This window comes from Rana temporaria, chromosome 1 (genome assembly GCF_905171775.1).
Source record: "Rana temporaria chromosome 1, aRanTem1.1, whole genome shotgun sequence".
In the NCBI taxonomy this organism is placed as follows: Eukaryota; Metazoa; Chordata; class Amphibia; order Anura; family Ranidae; genus Rana; species Rana temporaria.
The window spans coordinates 562,444,866-562,458,400 of NC_053489.1; the positions used below are offsets into that span (position 1 = coordinate 562,444,866).

A 13,535-nucleotide genomic window follows, 5' to 3' on the forward strand; every position below is an offset into this window, starting at 1 on the left:
TCTGCGACTTTATATCATGGATTCGTGGCCCAGCCTCCCACTTTTTCTCGTTTTCTAGGAGTGAAATGAGCCGAGAGTACAGAGGAAAGATTGCGGGATCTGCTCAGTGAGCAGTCCAGCAGGTAAAGAATAGAGAGGAAGTAAGAAGATTGAGTGGAAAAGAGAATGGGATGGGGGGGGGGGGGTCGCGGCCATGGACATCCGCCCGTCGCGTGGCAGTATCCCGGTGCGGGTTCTCCTAATCAGCCCGGAGAGCTCTGGGGGTGAACATGGTTCGTTCAATCTACCTGGGGGTTCGGAGATCCCCCTCTGAGGGCCTGGCCCTCCTCTGAGTATTTGAACAGTGTCCACATTTGCCACGTTTGGGAGTATAGCTCGTTTCTATCTTGTTTGGACAGTACCAAATCCTCCAGCCAGCTAATCTCATCCACCTTCTTCAGCCACATGGCTAATGTCGGTGGGTGTGGTGATTTCCAACACAGCGGGATGCAGGCTCTAGCTGCGTCCACCAGGTGTCTAACAATGGACTTTTTATAGATCCGCGCCGGGGTGTCCGTCGCATGGAGGAGGAAATATGCCGGGTCATCCGGCACCTTGCGGTCCGTGAATTTTTGAACAATTCGTCTGATCTCTCCCCAGTATGGTCTAATGCGTGGGCATGCCCAGAATATGTGGATCAAGGTGCCCCTTTCCGTCTGGCACCTCCAGCATAAGTCTGATGTGTCTGGGAACAATTTATTTAGTACAGCCGGGGTTCTGTACCACCTTGTCAGTAGTTTGTAATTGGTCTCCTGGACCCTAGTACAAATCGAGGACTTGTGCGTAAACATGAGGATATGCAGTCTCTTATTGGGTGTGAATTTGTTTCCCAGATCTCGCTCCCATTTCCCAAGGCTCGGGATCTGGTAACCCTCCGGAGGCTCAACAAGCATCGTGTGTAGCAACGAGAGCGCGTGGGGAAGCGCTCCCGTCTCCACGCACATCTCCTCCAAACATGTAAGGGGTTGGTCCGCGGGTGGGGGAGTCATAGTTCGTAGGAAATGGCTCAGTTGGCATGTTCTCATGAAGTCGAGCTGGTAGATTCCCAAGTGGTCCATCAGCTGAGCTGACGTCTTCCACCTGCCCGATTCACTGTAATGTGAGGCCTGAAAGTGTCCCGACTCACGCAAGGCTACGAATCTGGCATCTCTAATTCCCGGTGTGAAGCCGGGGGCTCCCAAGATCGGGCGCATGGGCGAGGCCTCCAACGCAAAGCGACCCTGCGTCAGTAGTCTAGCACATACCTTAATGGTGTTCCCTATGAGCGGGTGGCATTGTACGTCCTTTTGTTGTATGTTATGGCACCACGGGGCACGCTTTAGTAGGATCTCACTCTGCGCCTGTTCCAGTCGTGGCCAGAGTTTAAGTAAGTCGTGGCGGCACCAATCTATAAGTCGATTTAAATGTGCTGCTTGGTAGTACGTTTTTATGTTTGGCATAGCTAGCCCTCCATTCAACTTGGGTAGGGAAAGCACGGTCCTATGTACTCGAGGACGTCTCCCAGCCCATAGAAACCGTCCGAATGCCGTCTGCATCTGCTTAAAGTATGACGTCGGTATATGAATGGGGAGTGCCTGCAGTAAGTACAAAAATTTCGGGAGAATGGTCATCTTTAAAATACTGTTCCTTCCGAACCACGAATGTAGTCCCGTAGTCCAACCGTTTAGTAGCTGCTGTATCTTCTTAAGTAGGGGGGGGAAATTAAGCCTGTATATGTCCGAAAGTTTTGACGAGATACGCGTCCCTAAGTACGTCAGAGCCACGTCCGTCCATTTCAGTTTAAAGTCTCGTTTAAGTCGCATCAACTGCAGCTGTGGGACCCCTACTCCCATCGCCTCGGACTTCGTCAAATTAATTTTCATATTGGCTAATTTACCGTATGAGTCGAATTCCTGCATCAGGTTCGGGAGGGACACCGAGGGGCTGGTCAAGGAGAACAGCATGTCATCGGCGTAGGCCGAGATTTTGTAGTGGCCCTCCCCTACCTTTATCCCGGTAATGTTCGGGTTCTGTCTCACATGTTGTAGGAAGGGCTCCAGGGTCAGCGCGAACAGGAGAGGCGACAGTGGGCACCCCTGTCTGGTGCCGTTGGTAATCGGGAACGTGTCAGAGAGCGTGCTATTCGCCCTCACCCTGGCCGTTGGGTTCGTATATGCTGCTGTTATCCAGCTAAGCATCCTCCGCCCCACCCCCACATGTTCCAAGGTGCGGAACATGAACTGCAAGCTTACTCGATCGAACGCCTTTTCGGCGTCCGTTCCTACAAAGACGCAGGGTTCTCCTGTTTTGTTGGTTACATGTATCAGGTTCAGCACCTTGGTCGTATTGTCCCTGGCCTCCCTGGTTGGGACAAAGCCCACTTGGTCCAGATGAATGAGGTCAGGGAGATACCGCTGGAGTCTGGTAGCAATTATTTTTGTAAACAATTTTATGTCGGTATTTAGTAGCGAGATGGGGCGGTAGCTGCCGCACTGGCTGGGATCCTTCCCTTCTTTATGTATTACCGCTATCTGCGCCTGCAGGGTGTCTATGTGGAACGCGCCCTCTGACCCCACCGAGTTAAATAGGCTCACTAACCGGTTCCCCAGTGTCTGGAGTAAGGATTTATAGTACGCGGTGGTAAGGCCGTCCGGGCCAGGTGCTTTGCCTGGTTTGGCGGATTTCAATGCTGCTTGGATTTCTGTCAAAGTAATTGGCTCCTCTAGTGACTCTCTCATGTCTGTCGTTAGTGTCGGCATATGGGAGGCCTCTAGGTATGTAGATGTCAAGTCCGGGTCTATGTCCGCTTGTGTGTGAGGGAGGTTGTAAAGATTGGAGTAGAAGAGTTTAAATTCTTGTGAGATCTGTTGTGGTACTGAGACTTTCCTCCCCTCCCGTGTGACTATGTGCGGAATGTACGATGCCATGTTTTGCGCGCGGATCGCTTGGGCAAGCATCCTTCCGCATTTGTTCCCTGACTCGTAGACATTGCGCCTACTAATTTGCATAGCTGCCTTGGCCTTATAGTGTAGTAAGTCAGTGATCTGCCGGCGGGTGGTGTTCAGGTCCGAGCCTACTTGGGGTGTCGGGGCTTGTTTGTGTTGGGTCTCCAGTAGCTGCAGTTTAGCTAGTAGTGCGTCTAGCTGTTCAGTCCTCTGTTTCTTCAGTCTGGCCCCATGCTTAATAAGGAGACCCCGTACGACCGCCTTGTGAGCCTCCCATACCACCCCTGCATCACTGTCAGGGGTACCGTTGGTGTCGAAATAATGTCCTATTTCCCTAACCACTTCAGTCATGGTGTCTGAGTCCTGTAGTAGGCTTTCATTGAGTCGCCAAGTCCTTCTCTGAGTCGTTTGTGTCGCTGCCAGGGCATATACCAGCTTAATTGGGGCATGGTCTGACCAGGTGATAGATCCTATCTCTACTTCCGTAATCGCGTCAAGGTGTCTGTGGGGTACAAAAAGGTAGTCTATTCGCGAGTAGGACCCATGGGGCCTGGAGTAGAAGGTATAGTCCCTCTCACCGGGATGAAAAAGACGCCAAGCGTCCACAAGTTGGGCCGAATGGAGCGCCGTGTGTATGCGCTTCCGACTTTCTCTGGAGCCAGACGAGGTACCTGTCGACGTGTCCTCCGTCGGTATCAGGGGTATGTTAAGGTCCCCTCCCACGATCAACTGGCCTTCCGTGAAGCGTAGTAGTTTGTTCAGGTTTCTAGATATAAATGAGTCTTGATGGTCATTTGGGGCATACAGGTTCGCTAGGGTCACTTGCGTTTGGCCAATTTTGCCCTTCAAAAATATGTAACGCCCTTCTGCGTCCAGTTCAATGTCTCCATGATGCCATGGGACCCTGGCTGAGAGGAGTATAGATACTCCTCGTGACTTTGCTTTCGCATAGGTGGAGTGATAAACCGTGGGGTATTGTCTGTTTTTCAACAGGGGCAGATTCCGTTCCCTAAAGTGTGTTTCTTGGACCATAATCACGTCCGCTCCCAGGCGTCGCATATCGTGTAGGAGCATTCTCCTTTTTTCCGGGATGTTTAAACCCTTCGCGTTCAGTGTTACGACGGTTAGTCTGTCCATGACCGCAGGTCAGTGTGGGGCAGGCCCCTTGGTGAGGATGGATAGGGGGTATGGGTCAGTCCTCGCGTCCGCGTATGACTGGGGGCTAGGGGGGATAGGGGGTCTAAGGGAGGGTTAAGAGAGAAAGGTATCTAAGTTAGGAGGCCAACACAAGTGCGTGTGGCCGGAGAGATTAATCTAGCTTAGCTCAAACAGCTAAAAGCACTCACCAGTGAAACACTGGGTATCGAGCGCAGGCCTAGTTGGGTAGGTGGGTGAACAGGACCAGTAAAGCGAGCTCCCTGGTCCCCCCCCCCCCCCCCCCCCGCCCTCGGCTGCTGATGCTGTTGGGGCCCTAGTCTGCAATGCAATCTTATACAATACACATACTCAGGTAAACATATCAATTTTAGAGAGGTGTCCACAGAGAAATAAGACAATAAAGTAAGTAAAACAGAGGGCTGTAAGGCATTGATCAAAACATAACTTGCGCAAAGGCCCAACATGTCTCCCAACAAGGGGTGCTTAATAGCTTCCCCTCACTGGGGGAAGAATCGGCGTGGGACATCACGGAGTCACTGACATCTCTAAAGGGTGAGAACATTTAAACATTTAAACAAGCAGCCTCGCCATCCATCCCCCTCCCCCACACACTGCAGCCCCCAACATTTAAGCAACACTCTGTACAACAAACATCCTGTAATCATCTTCCCCTTTGTGACTTACAGTACCGGTGCTCAATCTCCGCACCTGATGCCATCGTCCTCCCCCCTTCCCTCAACTCAAGGTCTAGGCCTCAGTCTCCAAAGCGACAAAGTACGTTGCTTCTCGAGTTCTAGTAGGCAGACCACCCGTTTCTGCTTCGTAGTCTCAAGGGGTGTCTCAGAGCAGCTGCAAGCCAGAGGGGGGGCATCGCCACAGCACCCCTCAGTTCGGCACCCATGACTCCCTCCCATCTGGTGGCGGTGAGTTTCGGAAGACCCGGGGGCATGTCTCAGGGGGGGTATCAGAACCAACATGCACGGGCTTCATCTGGTGTACCCCCGCGGTGTAACCACCGCCCACCTCCGCAGGCGGTATTCGTTTCAGACGGGCAGGGGCACGGTATGGTCTGGGCTTATAGGGGTATACAACAAGGGTAGTTGCCAACCTCCTCCCCCCTCCCTCCGCCCCAGGCCAAGTGTGTCCTCGTGGTGGAGGGTAAATCTAGCACCCACAGTACTTGCGCGCCCTCTCCGCCATCTGCAGCCGAATTGGTGTAGGGGTGCCATGTAATCATGGACCAGGGGGGGACGTTACAGCCAGGCGGCACAACGGGCGATGCTGTCAACACACAAATAGGGGGTGTACGAGTGTCTCCTGGGAGAATCAGGGGCAATGTAACTTGTGTACAGGGGTATGTGGATGGGAGGTAAACGGCGGGCTGCGGCTCAAGGCCTACTCACGTTACCCCTGCGGAGCGTTTCCCGATGGTGCCCGCTGTCTTCGTCCGCCCTGTCTTCTCTGGCGAGGTTGCGCTGCCACTCTGTAGTTGGAGGGACCGGATCTTCCAGGCGCACGCGGCAGGATCTGCAGCCAGTCCGGTATCGGCACCGGTCCCGCTCCCAGGAACCGGAACAATCCAGGCAGGTCCGCAGGGGATTGCAGCGTGTAGGCCGAGCCGTCCTTTCTGAAAGTCACCGCGAGCGGGTAGCCCCATCTGTACGTAAAGCCCAGTTGTTTGGCAAGTTCCAGCACTGGTTTCAACATCGCTCTGCGGCGGAGTGTTGCTCTGGAAAGGTCCGGCAGAATCGTGACCGGGGCACCATCCACCGACACCGCGCCGTGTTCCCATGCTCCTCGGACGATGCGGTCTTTCTGGGCATATCTCAGTAGCCTGCAAATCACATCTCGAGGCCTATCTTGATCTTCCGTTCTGGGGCCTACGGCGCGGTGCGCTCTATCTATTTCCACCGTTGCCAGCGGTTCCTCCAGCACCTCGCGGAACAGTTCCTGGAGCCTCCCGTCCAGATCTTCTGCTCCTACCGTCTCGGGTATTCCCCGGAGCCGTAAGTTGTTTCGTCGGCTCCGGTCCTCCACATCTTCCAGGTGGAGCTGCAGGGCGATCGCCGCGTCTCTGTGGTGGTCTCTCGCCTGCTCCAGACTCGAGACCCGCTGCTCCAGGGTAGTGAGCGAAACCTCTCCCGAAGTCACCCTTTCCGTCAAGGAGGACACCTCTGCTCTGACCTCCTGAAAATCCCGTCGGTGAGTCTCCTCCAACTTCAGGATCAGGGCTTCTATGTCAGACCGCGTGGGTAGGGCCTGTAGTAAGGCCCTGATCTCCCGTTCCGCCGACGAGCCTCCCGGGGAGGAGAAAGGGGATTCCATATGCAGGTCTGGGGGTCTCGGTATCCCCACCCGTCCGGGTGGAGGTTCTGGATCAGTAGGGGACAGGGCCCACTCGTCGTTTTCCCGTGCAGCGGCCAGGGCTGCTTGGGCTGTGCCTCGTGGTGTCGTCGCCCTGGCTCCAGGTGAGGGCTGCTGTTGTGGCTTGAAATATCGGTGTAAATCTCTCGCCGGTGTGTTGGATCTGGTCACCCGGGTGTTGGCTTTAGTGCTGCGCTTTCTGGCTGATTGCATGCCGACTTTCCTGCGTTTTTAGCCGGTATAGGGGAGGACAAGGCCGGGAGCTCAAGAGAGAAGCAGCTTCACTCAGCCATGTCCAGGCCACGCCCCCCGTGACCGGGTATTCTTTGCAAAGTAGTTTTTCACCACATTCATAAAGCCAGGGGGACATTATCTTGCAAAGTAAAATTTCCCTTGAAAAGTGAATAGACTATTTGCCTTTGGTAAATCAACCCCTATGTATTCAAATTTATTTTTAGCTGTTCCCAAAACATTACAAAAGAATACAATTAAGACAAACACTGAATATAAAAGAAAAAAAACTTTTAAATCTGCTGCTAAAGAACAATTTTATTTTTTTAAAGTCAACTTAGATTGTAATGATTTGAGGACTATGCACCTCAATGCGGCTTTTTCACATTTGTGTTTTAGCTTTTTTGAGTCACAAGGCCAGCTCCAGTGGGGCTGTGTCCCTCTTCTACAGGTCAATCGAGCTACTATCAATCACTCAATAACTAACTAAGGCTATAACTTTCTTAGGTGGGCAGTTTCAGTAAAGAAAGTAGGCTGAACTTATGCTGGAGAATTTCAAACATGGATTCAGTCAGGCTACAGGCTTGTTCCTCTCAGCATCTCCAATCCTGTAGAGTTACTAAACATGAATGTGTGGAAACATATGAAAGGTTATCTTGTTCCAAGTCGGCTTGTATGCATGCATGACAACATCAGGGCATGCTCCTAATGAGACGACAAATGGCGTCCTATGGTATTTCCTCCCAGATCTGGACCAGAGCATCAATGAGCTCCTAAACAGACTGAGGTGCAACCTGGTGGCACTGAATGGACCGAAACAATGTCCCAGAGGTGTTCTTTTGGATTAAGATCAGGTGAGCATGGGGGTCATTCAATGGTATCAATTTATTCATCCTCCAGGAACTGGCTGCATGCTCTTGCCACATGAGGCCGGGCATTGTCGTGCACCAGGAGGAACCCAGGACCCACTGCACCAGCGTAGGGTCTGACAATAGATCCAAGGATTTCATCCCGATACCTAATGGCAGTGAGGTTGTCATTGTGTAGCATGTAGAAGTCTGTGCATCCCTCCATGGATATGCCTCCCCAGACCATCACTGACCCACCACCAAACCGGTCATGCTGAACGATGCTACAGGCAGCATAACGTTCTCAGTGAAATGCATGGGGCACCAGTGATGGACCTGCCAATTCTGGTGTTTAATGGAAAATGCCAATCGAGCTCCACAGTGTCCGGCAGTGAGCACAGAGCACACTAGAGGTCGTCGGGCCCTCAGGCCACCCCCATGAAGTCGGTTTCTGATTGTTTGGTCAGAGACATTGAAGCCAGTAGCCTGCTGGAGGTAATTTTGTAGGGCTCCGGCAGTGCTCATCCTGTTCCTCCTTGCACAAAGGAGCAGATACCCGTCCTGCTGATGGGTTAAGGACCTTCTATGGCTCTGTCCAGCTCTCCTAGAGTAACTGCCTGTCTCCTGGAATCTCCTCCATGCTCTTGAGACTGTGCTAGGAGACACAGCAAACCTTCTGGCAATGACACATATTGATGTGCCATCCTGGAGGAGTTGAACTACCCGTGAAACCTTTATAGGGTCCAAGTATCGCCCCGTGCTACCAGTAGTGACACTGACCCTAGCCAAATGCAAAACTAGTGAAAAACCAGGGCTGTGGAGTCGGTAGATAAATGTTCCGACTCCTCAGTTTTATGTACTTCCGACTCCCCGACTCCTCTGTATTAATATTCGAATGCATTTTATACATTCCTTGAGGGAAAGAAACGCAACCTACCACAGGACTACTGGCTGGGAAGCCAACAGTCTACTGTATTGCACAGTTTAAGCAAAAGACAAACACAATGAAAACAAATCTGCTGCTGAAGATAGGGGCATTTATTCTAAAACATGATTTTCCTAGGAGAATCCCATAGTCATGTTTAAAGTTTAAGCCAACAATCGGAGTTTACAAGTTTTTATAGCATTAGCTAAATGACAGCAGTTTTTCCAATGGTTTACAGCTTCAGTCTTGAACTATTGGCCCTCCATTCCCTTCACTTAAACAAGTGTCTCACTCTCTAGTCCTGCAAAAAACATATTTATTTAATCCCTTATCAGTGAGAGGCTAGGTTACACATGGACGCTGCGTTCCCTGTAAAAGCAGAACACAACACTATGGAAAGTATAAATATTGCAGCTCCTAATTGTGCGTTGCGTGCCATATAGTGAAGCACATGAAAAGCATGCTTCTTCACGGTCACTTAACGTGTTCGTTTTGTGGTTACGTGAGGCACTGCATGCATTGGTCTTTATTCTCAGGCCCCATACACACGGGAGAATTTATCCGCGAATACGGTCCAGCGGACCGTTTCCACGGATAAATCCTCTCAAAGATATCCGCTGATTTCGATGGGATGGAGTGTACACACCATCCCATTGAAATCCGCGCGGAAATCCTCTGGCGATGACGTGTCGCGCCGTCGCCGCGATTATGACGCGGCGACGGGCGCGACGCTGTCATATAAGGAATTCCACGCATGCGTCAAATCATTACGACGCGTGCGGGGAATCCCTTTGGACGGATGGATCCGGTAAGTCTGTACAGACGAGCGGATCCATCCGTTGGAATGGATTCCAGCAGATGGATTCGTTGTGCAGCACAACAAATATTCGATCTGCTGGAATCCATCCCAGAGGAGATTTCTCCGCGGAAAGAGATCCGCTGGCGTGTACACACCATAGAATCTATCCGCAGAAACCCATTTGCTGGGATTTATCTGCGGATGGATTCTATCGTGTGTATGGGGCCTCACAGTAGAGAAGTCATTAATTATAACTTTGTGAATTGGGACACATTTAAACTGGCTTTTTTTTTTTTATTCCAATCTAAATTTAGTAGGAGTCGGAGCATTGTTTGCCGACTCCGACTCCAGGTACCCAAAATTTCCCCCGACTCCTCGACTCCGACTCCACAGCCCTGTGAAAAACAGTCAGAAAAGATGAGTAGGGGGAAAAAATGTCAAACACCTCCGCCTGAAAAAACATTCCTGTTTTGGAGGTCGTCTCATTGTTGCCCATTTAGTGCACCTGTTAATTTCAATTAACAGCAAAGCAGCTGAAACTGATTAACAACCCCCCTCTGTATACACCCCTCCCCCTCTACTACTTAACTGACCAGATCAATATGCCAGGAGTTCTGATTCAAAAGTGTTCCTTTTTTTTGAGCAGTGTATTTATTATTACAATTATCTATATAGCATTGACAATTTACACTGCACTTTAAATATTGTACACATTCACAACGGTCCTAGCACTCAAGGAGCTTACAATCTAAGGCCCCTATCTCACATGCATACATACACACACAATGGGGGATGTGAGAAGTAGATATTGAGTGCGATGCATATTTTCGGTAGAATATTCTACCAGCTAAACAATGCTATGGTGAGAACCTGAGCTGCAACATTCTGTTATGTAGTCCACTGCAACAAATAATACTCCACCTCGGAGGAACCTGGAGAGGTAGTCTCATTAGGCAGACAGACTACACAGAAATTCAGTGGAAGAAGAATAATGGATTCACATATGCCACAGTTGAAGATGCTTGTCCCATGTGTAATTTTCTCTTGCCTGCATCTCCTACATGAGCAAGGTGTCCTTAATTATGTCAATCCACCTAAATTTTCCAAAACTTAGTTATGAGGTGCCGTGCCGCTGCCACAAAGAACCTGAGAAGGTTCAGTTTCTGGGATTTAGCTGAGCCCGGAAGAATCGATACGAGAGTCATTTTAGGGGAGGGGTGAGAGGGTGATCATACATTTTACTGTAAATCTGGAAAATCCGCTTTCAAAAGGGGGGGATGAGATCAAATTCTCACCAAACATGCAGAAGGGTTCCTCCCACACCTTTGACAGCTCTTGCAGACATCAGGTGCGTTTGGGAAGATTTTATGGCTGGATCTCTATACCACCAGGAAAGTAACTTATATTTTTTCTCCTGGATAAAGCTGGAGATCGAGGTTTTTAGAGTAAAGATAAATGAAGTACGCCAATTACTTTGGGATGTCTTTATCCCCAAATCCTCTGACCATGTTCGTGTATAAGTAGGTAAAGCTACATGCTTGTGAGAGAATCTCCTTGTAGATCATGGATCATTGAGGTCTAGGAACCTGAGACCACACATTTCTTCGAAAGCTGTAAGAGGTCTATGGATCTGGCCAGATAAGTGTAGGGATTTACAATATTGCAATTAAACTAAGTTCAGTGAGCCAGGAAGTCAAAATGTGAATGACATACCATTTGGGCTCTGAAAGAGCCTGACATTATAAGATAAGCAGTGTTAGGAGATAAGTAATGACAGCAAGTTTGGCTAGGTTTTCACTTTAAACTGGAATGTCACCACCTCTCTGAATCTTTATATTATTATAAAACATCATCTGTGCACCTTGGAAGCCCCCTGAACTAAGATTGACATTGTACACAAAAAGTAGCAAACCAAAATAAGAGAATTGAAATATAAAATGATCTAAAATAATACGAATAAGCAGCTGCCACAACTAATAAGTGTTCTCACACTAAAACAAATATGATTGGCAAGGGGATGTAATGGCGCTTGCTAAAATATAACTGTTAACTCAATAAAAAGTGCAAAATCCACAATATTCAAAAGGGATAAAATAGAACTATAAAATCCTATTAAATTAATCCAAATGATAGCGCTGTGAAAAAAAGTCCAAAGTGCAAATCCAAAACAGTGCAGTATATATGCGATAACAACTGTCACCAGTAATGCAATGTCACATAAATATTGGGATGCATCCCAAATAGTGCAAACAATTCCTTAAAGCGCATCTCCACCCTAAAGTAAAGTCGCGCTGATCGGCACCCTCCCCCCTCCGGTGTCACATTTGACACCTTTCAGGGGGGAGGGGGGTGCAGATACCTGTCTACAGACAGGTATTTGCACCCACTTATGGCCACACGATACGGGCAAAGGACGGGTTTTTTCCTGGCATCCCGTCCGTCCCCCGTTGTATGCTGGGAACACTCGGCTCCCAGCGGGAGCCAATCGGCGGGCGCAGCGCGACTCGCGCATGCGCCGTAGGGAACCGGGCAGTGAAGCCGGAGCGCTTCACTTCCTGGTTCCCTCACCGTGGATGGAGGGGGGAGCAGCAAGATGACGAGCGATTGCTCGTCATCTGCTGCCGACGGTGCTGGACTCCAGGACAGGTAAGTGTCCTTATATTAAAAGTCAGCAGCTGTAGTATTTGTAGCTGCTGGCTTTTAATATATTTTTTTAGTGGCACATCCGCTTTAAGTGAAAGTATTATAGCAAAATAAATGAAAAGAATAAATAAAATTCCAAAAAAATCTAAATGTACTAGGGCCGAAACAACTAATCGATTAATCGACAACTAATCGATCATGAAATTAATCGATTACAATTTTCATAATCGATTAATCGGCCAGTAACATAATGGGGTTAAAAATAAAAATAAAAAAAATTAGCCCTTTATAGTACAAAAAAGCAAATCGCTACTGTAAATATTTAAATGTTAAAATAGGGGGGTGTAATGGCGCTTGCTGATAATAAAATTAATAAAATAAACGTAACAATTCCTGTGAGTCATAAAAATGTGCTCCACTCCAAATGATAACCGCCCAACATCAACTGAATGATGTGGAGGGTGAAAAGAGTGATATTATATAAAGAATAGCAAAGATGATAAGGATACCATCCAGAGCCCAGTGCTGGCGCACTAACTAAAATAATATATAACGTGAATGAAAAAATTGTTAATAAAATGTTGATATAATATTCAGTGAAAGCATCAATCCACTAGCACATAAAAAGATATTGATGACTGTGTGCACATATGAAAAAATTATCTCCGTGCACAAAATTTGTTGATAAATAAATACAGTGTTAAACCACTAGTAAAAAAGATCCAGTGTGAATGAAAAAATGTAGCAAACAAATTAATATATAAAAATCCAAGCAGAAATGAAAACAAGCACTATGTGCAAATAAACAGGTGTATCCAATATAAAGTGCAATTGTGCGAATGCTATAAATAGACCAAACTTCATGCAATTTATATGTGAAATAATCTCAGAATAAATGTCCTTAATAGTTATATATAAAACTGTCCATTGACATGCAGAAAAGAAGGTGAAAAATTATAATTAAAGTCCATAAACTTCTGAAATGTATAGTGACACAAATAATCCACCGCAAACACTGCCAGGTGTTTCACTCAGAGTGACCCCGCTCTCACCAGCCCCTCACCTCTACTGGCTTAAGTACAAGCCTTCCAATGTAGCACTGTAAATATTACTTGCACTGTCCCACAGTAAAAAAAATTAACCCCTTACAGTAGCGATTATTTGCTCCTTTTGTACTTATTTTTGTTTTTTTAACCCCATTATGTTACTAAACTTCTCAGGCCTGGATCACACCTCTGTGTTTTTTGGTGCTTTTTGCAGAAACACATGTAGCGCTACCCCCTCAGGCCGCTGATTGTTTTGGGATTGGCGTATTAAGTTACCTCTATGTGTTGTCTAGGGTGAAGGTAGTGAGTAGAGCAATAAGCGAATTTCCAATCTGCAGATAAGGTTTTCTGAATGCTTTATTTCTTGGCCCAACATCAACTTGAGGTAGACAGGAAAGGTTGATGAAGTAAAGGAAAGCAATCCTGCTTTCTGTAGTAATACAGTTCGCCGCCACTCTAGCCAGAGTGGGAGAAGTGCCCCCGGACAGACCCCTGCCACAGGCCTGGCAGCCGAAGCGTCACTTTAAGGTTGCTGGGAGGAGCAGGCCTCTGCCACAG

General features: G+C 48.4%; 1 protein-coding gene across 3 annotated transcripts in view; it reads right to left on the minus strand.

Annotated features, from left to right (window-relative positions):
* Positions 1 to 13,535, minus strand: part of LOC120921675 — a 40,786-nt gene that overhangs the window by 10,711 nt on the left and 16,540 nt on the right. The window lies entirely within an intron of this gene.